General features: G+C 33.7%; 1 long non-coding RNA gene across 1 annotated transcript in view; it reads left to right on the forward strand.

The window, feature by feature from the left end:
• The window catches only part of LOC116653784 (uncharacterized), a 33,713-nt gene extending 27,244 nt beyond the window's left edge, over positions 1 to 6,469 (forward strand). Inside the window, exons 2-3 of the long non-coding RNA XR_004308232.2 lie at positions 829 to 949; positions 5,395 to 6,469. This is a non-coding gene — a long non-coding RNA (uncharacterized LOC116653784). The remainder of the gene's footprint in view (positions 1 to 828; positions 950 to 5,394) is intronic.
• The last annotated feature ends 4,937 nt before the right edge of the window (positions 6,470 to 11,406 follow it).

The raw sequence follows: 11,406 nt of genomic DNA on the forward strand, positions 1-11,406 counted from the left end.
TTTCAATCATCCAAACAGAGATCAGAAAATCCATAATTAATTCTGTTTGCACTATAAGCATTAGAATCTGTACAGTTGTGAAGTAAGAAACGAATTTGGAATTTGGAAAAAAAGACCAGAACTTTGTGCTTAAAGTACTATACCTGAAAATTAGGAATCATATATTGATTCACTGTGAAGATGTACATTTGATCTTGTTTTGATTATTTCTCAATGTGCTTTTTTAGTCAATACTTACATTTTTTTCTATGTCGCATTCTACTGAATCTTGCAGAAAACTATATTCAGAAAGTCTCTAAATAACTTTGTCATCAATTTTCTGCCTTGATTGTTTATTAATAAACATTTGAGATTTTCTCCCCTTTCTTCTGAAACTTTCTAAGTTAGCTTGTGACATTTTTCCACAGTTATTTCCTTCAGTTTCTTATAGTTATGTACCTCTGTCTGCAGTTCTCACCCTTTGATTTTTTTCTAAAAGTTTGTAAGGGAACACTTTACCTGTTCTCACTAACACTTGTATTTGAAACTTATATCAAGAATCCCATTAAAACATTCCTTTTCCTCTTGATAGGAAAAGAGTTTTAGCCCCCAGAATATTCCTGACTGCTCCTTTATACATCATGTCAGCTGTTACATTCCCACACTGTTATAAGAGAGACTGTCAACACCACTGATTTGCCCTGCCTTATGATCAGGTGGCAGTCTTGACATTTTAGCTTCTAAGTATTTACAAACTTGTAACCACCATCTCTGTCAGTATGCATATGATGAAATTCTTCATTTAGAAGCACTGGATGAGAAGATAATGGTTGTTTTGTTTTGTTTCAGATGGCCTAAAATAACACTGAGATGTCAGTTCTTTGAATCATCTGAGATGGACCAAAAATCTAAAGGTAGAAAAATTATTAACAGCATCAGAATTTCTACTCCTGCAAGACTTTCTGCCTTGGTATGTATTTGATTAAGTGAGAGATACTGTTCCTCTTCCCAGAACTCCAGGACGCCAGCTTCAATCCTACCCTTGTGTTAGATTATTCCTTTGCATAGACTTCTTAATCCCTGTAGATGCCCTATACCCTTGTACAGAAACTTGCTAGTGTAGGATGGGAGGAATGTGACTAATGGGATGCAAAAGTATTAACAATCATTATTTCTTTCTTCTTGCCCCTCACTGAAATTACAAGCTCAACCATCTGATCTAACTCCTATATCAATGCCTTTTCTTCCTCCTGTTTCTTGAAGTTCTTGAAGTTCTTGAAGTTCTTGAAGAACCTGTGGCCAGCCAAAAAATACAGTCAATAACATCTGGTGAAATAAAAAATATAATGAGTGATACCTCTAGACACTAAAATGTACAATTTAAATTTGAATGAAAGGCACCATGAAAGTGTGACTCAACTTTATAAAGTAGTCTTATAACTGCTTTGAAATACAGTATTATATGATTTCTGTTCTGGAAGTTACAGACAAGTTCTAAACTATACACAATTATTTTATGCGTTTCTTTTATTATTATTATTTTCAGGTAAGCATTTAATTTCTGCTCCACAAAGATGAGATTTGGCACATAAAGCCTGATTTCATTTACAGCATTTTTGTGCAGTCACGGTGTGTGAAACATCAGGTTGGTTGTTAAAGACATAAGAATGTTAGAATTGTCATTTCAATTTTTCTGCATTTCATTTTAAATTCTTTTTAATGGTGTTGTTACCCTGGCCAAAGCATAAATAAGAAAGCAGGATTTGCATTTAGAATGCTGAAAATTACTTAATTCATTTGGGTATTCTTACAAAGGTACCATATCCCCATTCATACAAATCGAGATAAGAGTACTGAAAGCAAAGCTATTTGATTAAGCACTAAATTCAAAATGTTACAAGGCTGTGGTCTAACAGCCACCAGGAACTTATGTCACTACTTATATGGCACTGTCTAGAATGGAAAATTAAAATGACATTTTTAAGACATAAAGATATTCTTGTTCTCATTCAGCTTCAGGATTCCTGCCAGTTTCTCTGTCATAAGGTGTAATGTAATACTACATACACATGCACAAAAAACAGTGAGACCTTTATAGATATGTCAGAAGGATACCATTTGTGAAATAAAATGAATTACAACCTTGTAAAAGTTCTATAATTTACTCCTCTATGGTTTTCTCCTAAGAGGCATGTAACAAAAAGTAAAACCTATATGTTGTACTTGTGTATAAGCAAGGTAATAAGCTATAGTTTTCAGTTATGGGGGATAAAAACACTGCCCTTAGGTAAATTAATGAACCTTTAATTCATTAAAGGTTATGCAATTTTAATTAAAGAATATCTTTAATTTTTAGAGCATTTAGTTTCTGTTTAATAGATCCCAGTGACATACATATGATTATGAAACTCTCCTCTTCCTCTTTTCCTTTAAATTACTCTCATCTTCTTTGGATATCAAAGTTGTTGTAAAAAGTTTTTCTACATCACCCTCCCCCTCACTCTCATCTTACTCAATCATTACTTGATAAAGTTACAATTATGAAGAATTGTTACTTGAGGCTACAGTAGATGTTTGCAGGCTGCTGCGAAAACAAAAGAACCTCCTCCCATCTCTTTCTGATAACAATATCAAAAAAACGGTTATGGCTTAGAGATACTTGGCAAGTAACTGCATTTCTTTCCTATCAAGTTTAATGGCTTTTATACCGTGAACAGAACCCATTTAATCTCATACTCGTTCTATGCATACATTTTTGCTGGTATTTTCCTGCCTACTCTCTTATAATTAGGAACTAGGCCCCTGAGGGCCCAATTAGCCAACATGTGAATATAATTATAACCCTTGAAATGTTTTTTTCCATGTGTGTCTGTGATATGACTTTGACCATGCATAATGTGAACCTAGTCACAAGGAAAGTTAATCCCCTAATCATTTGTATAGAGAGCTTTTCTCAGATTTATAGGAGGAATACAAATGATTATGGAATAATCATACTGCAGATAATGTAATAAATATGTAACGCTCCTGTGAAAGTACTGAAAAAAAATCCCAGTTCCAGAGGTTTTTAGTGCCTCTATTTCCACTGAATCATAAGTTCAGTGACCCAACTAATGTGTCAGTAATACCTGGTTTTACTTTATTTCTGGGATTTTAAACTTCATTTAAATATTTGAGATATAACCTCTGATTTATTTCCTTGCTTCTCTGAGGCAAGTGGTTACAGAAATTCTGATTCTCCTGCTCTTCCATTTAGGGAGCATAAAATCCAAAATTCTGAAATGCTATTCCAAATATTTTCTGGAATTTCTTTATTTAAACTTTGCTATAGTCACAATTAATATGATGATCACATTATGGTGACCAATCTGGAAAGCATCTGGATATTTTTATTTTACTTTTCGCATTACTAGGTAAAGCATTTATTGAAAAACTTTACAGTGTTTTTTAAGAACTGTTACTGAAATATATAGTAAACACTAATATTCACTGACAAGCAAGTCAGGTACAAATTAGAAGCATTCATAGCTATCTAATTTTTGCTGCTTCTCCACTATGTTGTCTGCAAGTTATAAAACCACACAAGAAAATGCATCTCTGGGACATTAACACCTCATTTGTTAGGTCCATCTTGGGTAAGACTTGTTAAGGAAATCTGAAAAGAGAAGAAAAATAATGACAATTGGCCTTTGAGAAGATGTTTTCTCTAAATAAAGATGCTGTCCAAATCATGTGGAAAACCAAATAGACCTTAGTGGTAAGAAAATGTCTAAGCTAACAATCTAACATTGACATCTTAATTTTTAAAATGGCCTATTATTGGGTCTTGTCTTTAAGATTTTTTACTTCACTTCCAGGAACATTTAATCATAAGCTTACCAATAACTCCTAGAAATATTTGCCTGTTTAAATTGACTCCTCAGAGATGTAACAGACTGGCATTATGGGAGAGACTTGACGTATCAAAACTACTTATGGTTGGCACCTTCCATTTTCATTAAAAATGAAGCACTACAGCAGATGGGCTTCAAAGATATTTTTAAGATTTATGTGCCAGCCCATGGGAGGGCTCCAGTACAAACAGTTCCTTTACAGAGAATTGGAGCATGCTATGTCAGGGCATGGGACCAGGAAGTGTGTTTCTCACACAGAGATATTTTTTTCATGCATTTGGTGTTAATAATTTTCATTCTGCATGTACAAACAAATCATTTGAATAGGGGCAGCTTACATCTCTCAGGTGCTTGTCCTGCACTAAATGTAGAGTTTGAAAACAATAAAGCAAAATACACTGAAGTAAATAACACTCTACATATTAGAGAGTTTAGTCATGTTATGTCCTGGCTGCAAATGTTGTTTAGTCTCAGAATTAATTTCACAGAGTATATTGCCACTGGTGGTGAACGAAAAATCAGTTCAGTTAATGATGAGACCTGTTTTCAAGGGAAACAGTGTACGACATTTAATGTTTTTTTGTTGTTGTTTTGTTTTTTATGTATGAAGCCAGGTAACAAATTGTGTCTAAAACTATACTAAAAAATCACACCCTTATTTTCATTTCTGTTTAGTTTACTACTGAAAAATGTTGTTGCTTTCCTAAAATATTAACTGAATTAATGTTTTATACTAGGTACTATTCTCCAGTATTTAAATACTGAAATTACAATGACTCCATAGATATTTTAGAAACGTTCACAATTTTGCCTGTTCATCTTATGAGTCCTGGTTTAAATCTCTGTTATCTACTTCGTTCCTTTCACTGATCAGGAAGATCATTTGTAGATAGAAAGATTTTTAGCTATGAGAAGTAGTTAAAAATATTTGCTTATTACTGCCTTTTTTCTTAGGTTTTTCTATCTCGCATTTGCTTTGTGCTCAGAGTACTCAGAATAGCTCTGCCATAAAATACATCACAAAAAAGTTGGAATATTTACAAAAGGCATTTAAGATAAGTTTGGAAACTGCTTACTGGAAGGATGTGACAGACATGACTTGGTTTTGCTCTAATAGTGACCATTTGTGATATCAACCTCAATTACATTTGAACCAGTGGTGCCAAGAAAACAAAGATCCTGCCTGAATAATGTTTTGTTTGTTTAATTTGGTTGGGGTTTTTTTTTTTGTTTTGTTTTTTTGTGTTTGTGATATTTTTATGTTCTTTTTCTTTCTTTAAAATGTTTATGGCTATTTCAGTTAAGTTAAAAAAAAAAAAAAAAAAAAAAAAAAAAAAAAAGGATGAAAAAAAGGAAGAAAAAAACTCCACATTTCTTTTAAAGTGCTTTCAAGTGCTCTGTTAAAGAACCTGTTCCAAGTCAAAGCGTCTTGTTTGGGTTTTTCTCAGTGGCCTGCTATGATATACCTCCTGCAGCATTTGGTGATTGCTAGCAATTTTGCTTTCTGTTTTTAAAATTACAGGTTTCTTCACTTGGCTGCTGAAGAGCTTGTTTGTATCTCTATGGATTCTATTCACATTATGCAGTTGGACCAGCAGCAATAACTGTAGCAACAGTATGTCTATCAAGAACTGAGGAATCAGCAGAAAAAGAAACAGCAAATACAGTTATTCATCGTAATCATTGTCATTAGCAGAAACAAAAGATCCAGAATGTATTCCTACAGGGCTCATTTCTTCTTAAATAGCCAGTATTTTGGATGAGAAGTTCGTTGGTTTTGTAAGGCTTCCTGATTCACTTAGAAAAATGAGTCTATTTTAGGGTATTATTTAATTAAAAAGAATATTTATATCCTTTTATTATCTAAATGTTTGTAGTTTCTCCATGCAAAAAATACTGTGTATAAACTGGTACTTAAATAATAACTTTCTGTTAAAAAAATGCTAGTTTTATGGAATGGAGTCGGTTGATGCTGAACTTTAAGACACTTACATAATGAGTGGAGAGAAGTAGGATCCTGAGTGCCTTGAATTCCTGTCTAGGGATGCCATGTCTCCTTTGGCTATGTAGAGATCTGCACTCTGTGTTAGATGTTGCTATTAATAGTAGATGTTTTCCCCTTCACATTAATAAATTTCTAGCTATGCATACAAGGACAAATTTTATGGTTGAAGACTGTAGCAACAATGTACATAGAATTCAGCAAATGAAAAAATCTTTCATACATTAAATTCTAGTGTACAGTAAAAAAAATAATAAAGAAAAATGAGAAAATATCAATAGAGCTAAAAATAATCTACAATGTTGATATTACACAAAATGACATTTAAATAATGTTTCAGTTGCACAAAAGGTAAAGTACTATTATTTATTTATTTATTTATTACTTAAATTATGAATCCTGGAACAGGCAAATAAACTCTTTACTCTTTCACATGAATCAAGTAAAAGATTCTCCTCTAGAATGCAGGATTACCGTGGTCCTAAAAAAAGATGAAGCAACAAGCAGTTACTGGAAAAGAAACAGACTGAAAAAAGAAAAACCTATGCTGAGATTCATGCCGATGTTACTGGCTCAGCAATTTGTGGATTAGATTCAAAGAGGTAGAAGCATGTGAGTATTCATTTGAGTATGGCATTTTTTTTTCTTATTATTTTATTTAAAGGAGTATTTTTTATATTCAGAGCTGACCTAGAATGTGGCCAGTTTCCATTTTCACAGAGGACTACATTGTTTTCACAGAGGTTTTATTTCCAATCCAAAAATTCATGGATATTAAAACCCACAAATACTTGTTTCTACAAAGATACTGTGGAGTCTTACAAGTCCTCTTTTGAGTTTATCATGGACCTTCCTTCAGTTAAAATTAAAACCAATGAAGTTCATTGGAGACCAGGAACCTGTCCTTTCTAACGTGCAGGATGGTTTAATAGTGCATTAATCCCAGGAGGTGCATGCCTAACACTTGAAACTTTTATAGATTTAACATTTTAGTTACTGATGAATATAGATTAACATTTTAGTTACTGATGAATACTTATGATCTATAAATATTTACTAAACTCAGTTCACAAGCTTTTATTAATTTCTCTTTGGGCCACACCTTGTTCAAAGAGATCTACTTAACAAGAATTTTCAAGGCATGAATATTCTTTGTTCACAAATTGTAGAATTTTAAGTACCACATGTCACTTACCAATAGGATCAAGTTATCGCAATCTTCAAGAGTATTAGTGCTAGAAAAATTACCTCAGGACAGTGTAAAATACTTTCAAAGGAAAAAAATCTTATCTGTCAAAGCCTATGAGATTCCTTAATATCAGCTGCTCTTGGATTTAAAATAGAACAATTTATCAGCTTCCTAAAAGAGCAAATCCAGAAATGTGAACCTATCTACACGCTTTCCAAAGAGTGACAATTCAAAAGACCTTTGTCTACTTTAATGTTTTACATAAAATTATATATTCAAAAAAGAAACAAAAAAAACACAATCAAAAAACAGAAACAAAAAAAAGAAAAAGCAATTTAATATTTTTATAAGCTCCAACATCTGAATACTAGACAAATGTAAGCTATTATGAAGCATGATGAAACTGCTCAGAAAAATGTAAAATCTGTTGCGCACTGATGAATTTTGCTTTCTTATCTGATCAAGTAATATTTCATTAGACTAAGCGGATCTTAGCTTAAATAAGTTCATTGCAAACAGAGATGACTTTTTTCATATGAAATATTATTATTCTCTAGAAATAACATCTATTACTTTGCCTAATTTCATAGATTTTAGAAGTGATTTGATGACTGCATGAATTTATGTAGCATAGACATAAGTACTGAAATAAGTGGGTAATATAAAGGGATATCAGTAAAATGAGCCATGTGTTATAGATTATTTCATACCTTATAAATTATTTAACTGCTATCTTATATAATCAGACATGGATTCTTATTATAAACAGCCATATTTTAGTTATCTAACACAAAAATATGTGTTTACTGTCATGTTGGCCCAACATATAGTAACCCAATCATGTTTTCCTTCCTATAGCCACAGCTATATAGGTAGTCTTCACTGTCTTGTTTATATGGTCTTTCTCTCTTTTTTTTTTTTTTTTTTTTTTTTTTTTTTTTAAATTGTGCACCTGGATTCATCATCAACATTCAGAGAATCACTGAATGATTGAGGGACTACATGGGATCATCCAGTCCATCCCCCTGCAGGGTCACCTAGGGCACATTACCCTGAATTACATCCAGGTGAGTTTTGGGTATCTCTGCATCTCTGGGTAACTTGTTCCAGTGCTCAGTCATGCTCACTCACAGTGAAGAAGTTTTGTTTGTTGTTTTTTTTTTCTCAGGTATAGAAGAACTTCTTGTGTTTCATGTTGAGCTCATTACCTCTTGTCCTGTTGCCAGGCACCGTAGTCTGGTCCCATCCTCTTGGAACTCTCCCTTAAGGTACTTGCACACATTCACTGTCTTTAGTAATGTATATATACTTTTCTTTGTACATACATGTACAAGTTGAAGGGTGGATGCAAAATTACTAGCTTTTTGCATGTGAATTTCATATTTAGATGCTCTTTTATCCTGTTCCTAAAATGTTCTATGATAATGTTACATTTTCTAAGTTTGATCTGCACTCCATCTTTAGCCAATGAAAAATTGGGTAGTACTTCAGAACTGCATTTCTAATGAGATCCCAGCTACGGGCATGTATAAACAATAAAGGGTATCAATCACGTTTAGCATCATAGAGATTTCTGCTTGCTTTCTTTTCAATTAACTGGTTCATAAAATAGTATCAAATTTTAAAATCAGAATGTTGTTTAGACCAAATGCTTCTATTTGTATGCCAAAATTAAATTGAAATATGTTCTTTAAAACACAGGGATGGTATTAGTATCCATTTAATGCTTCTGTTTGCCCTAAATAGTTCCTGAATTATACCATAGAGATTTAAGTGGGTTGAATGAAATGAAATGAATTATTATGATCAATCGTGTTTCATATGGTATTGGCCAAATAGCAGCTATTGTGCTAAAGGAGGTACATAAGCAGAGAAGCAAATGCATTTCCTAAACTGCTTTTAATTTAAACGGATGAGTTGGAAAACATGGGTGAGGGAAAAGATTTAGCACAAACAAGTGAACATACAGATGGTAGAAAGTGGATATGATTTGTGAAATGTTCTTACATGAAAATAAATTAAGAGTTTGTCAGGAGAGGGTCAACTGAAAAGAACATTCACATAAAGTAAATTACCTCTTAAAGGGTGGGGCAAGAATAGTGGAAGTTTGAGACAGACATGGCATGGCAGAGACCTGAGGCAGAGGGACATTAAAGAGATTGTTCCTGCAGTTATTACTAATTGCCTGAGTCTTTCTGGCTACTATTTACTCATTTGGGCATATTTCTGTAGGGATAATATGGTAAAATGTGCAATAAGTGTGGGAGCATCACCTGGGTTCTAGTCAAAATGGGAATTCTTTGGCATTGTCAGCCACAGGTGGCAGAAGAAGCGAGGAAAGAAAATAGTCAGGAAGCATTGATATGTCCTTGCATTTTAAAATCTTAAAATACTACTGAAGTTGTCAGGGCAAAAAAGAATCAAACATGAGATCTGAAACCAATCAAAGCCTTCAGTGCTAAGAAGCATTATTTTCTTGAGAGCTTATCTATGCATGCTGCATTTATCATCACAACAGATCTAGTGTTACAACTGATGATGATATAATATTACCACAAGAAAGGGGGCAAATCTTAGCAATGATCATTTATCTGCCTTCTCCCTTCTTCTTGGAAAGCCATTTACATCTGACTCACCTCTTAAAAGAAAGGGAAAGCAGAAAGGGGACATGGTTTCAAATCTGGCATCACTCTTTCTATCCTCTCTTTTTGTTTTCTGCAATACTCTTTTAAGTTTATAAAGAAATTCTAAATTGACATTTAAATGGTGGCAGGGCAATTCTCATTCTCTGCCTTGTGAAATGGTCTCTGAAATGTACAATTATGCTGTCATCTTTAGCACTCCACATTGGACAGAGTTTAATTATTAATGTGTTTCCCTCAGAGAATGACTCGATCATGTCACAACTCTAGACAAATACAGCTAATGCAAAATCATAAAATATTCACTTGAATACTGCTGAACTGACAGGAAATTAATTCTATGAACACTTTTGATATTACCAGAAAATTAGTTTCAAATGCATAAGACTGAAATAAATGTGTTCATAATTTGCTCAAGGGTAACACTCATCTTGCAATCAGTTGGTGTCTTTTTATAAATGTTACAAGTATTCAACATGGCTTTATGATAAAGAAGACAGCTAATGTAATGTATTATTTGTAGACAGAATTTCCCTTGTAAACAGCAGGGAGTGAAGAATTGCTCCCTCAGAAATATTTAAACTCTAGAAATATTCTGCAATTTATCATTTTGTGTTATCAAAAATACACCCACATTTGAGTTGTCCCAGGAGGGAGCAGGAACTCAAGAATTTTGTAATAATGACCAGATAGTTTCTCACTTCTGAATTACTGGATTTAGTTCTATTAGCTAGATTGGAAGTGGCTGAAAAGTCTTTACCACTCTGAAAGTTGTAACCTGTTTAGTCAGTGGAAAACAATCAGGATCTCCTTAAGGCAAATGTCTTTGTTGCAAACATCTCTAACAAAGTGTACTGTCCCACTGGATGAATAAAATCTACAGATGAATTCTGACAATTTGCAAGAACAGAAACAAGAAGTTCACTTGTTGCTTGTGGCATATCATTTGCCTGAATTCGGAGATCCTGAAACATAAAAGCTTTGCCAACAAAAATAAGGATGGTTTAAAATTTCAGTGTGGATGTACACTGCATGCTTTCACCATTTCCTCTTTGCCTGTTTTTAAGTGCTTCTGTCTTTGGCTTTCTATTTGGTTAGTTGTCCTGAATGATGGCATGTGTGAGATCACATGCTACAGGTATTCATCAGGAGTGGAAAAGTCCTTGAGTGTCACTAAACTTGGGCCTGAGACTTGATCTCTTAGGCTACTTGGCAGATAATCCTGAAAAACAAGAGGGCCTGCCTCAGGAGTCATTTTCAATCAGCAAAAATTATTAGGAATAAATATTATTAGCAGTGAATAATTTAACAGCTCTTGTGGGCACGTTTGGAAAGTTTCCTCAGAGATGCCTAGGATTAAATTACTGTGGAGAATGAATTGTTTTTCAGGGCTAATCCTGCATTCATTTTTGCAACACTAACCAAGGATACGTGAAGAATGGAGAAGAACATAATAGGGCCACATTAGCTGAGAGAGCTGGCATTATAAATAACAGCAGTGCAAGAAACAAATCAAATCTGGTCTGCGGATCTCAAAGTATAGCAGATGTTGTAACTAACCAATATATTTAGCAGGAGGTGTCAAAAGTGGTGGCCAAGTCAATCACTTTAGCATATCAGTGACAGATAAACAGGGATCGAGTTTTAGTACACTTTGCAGAGCTGCCTGGGCCGTGACATCAACAAGGGAACAGGGGAGGT

This window comes from Coturnix japonica, chromosome 11 (genome assembly GCF_054131305.1).
Source record: "Coturnix japonica strain WE chromosome 11, WE-NBRP24, whole genome shotgun sequence".
Classification (NCBI taxonomy): Eukaryota; Metazoa; Chordata; class Aves; order Galliformes; family Phasianidae; genus Coturnix; species Coturnix japonica.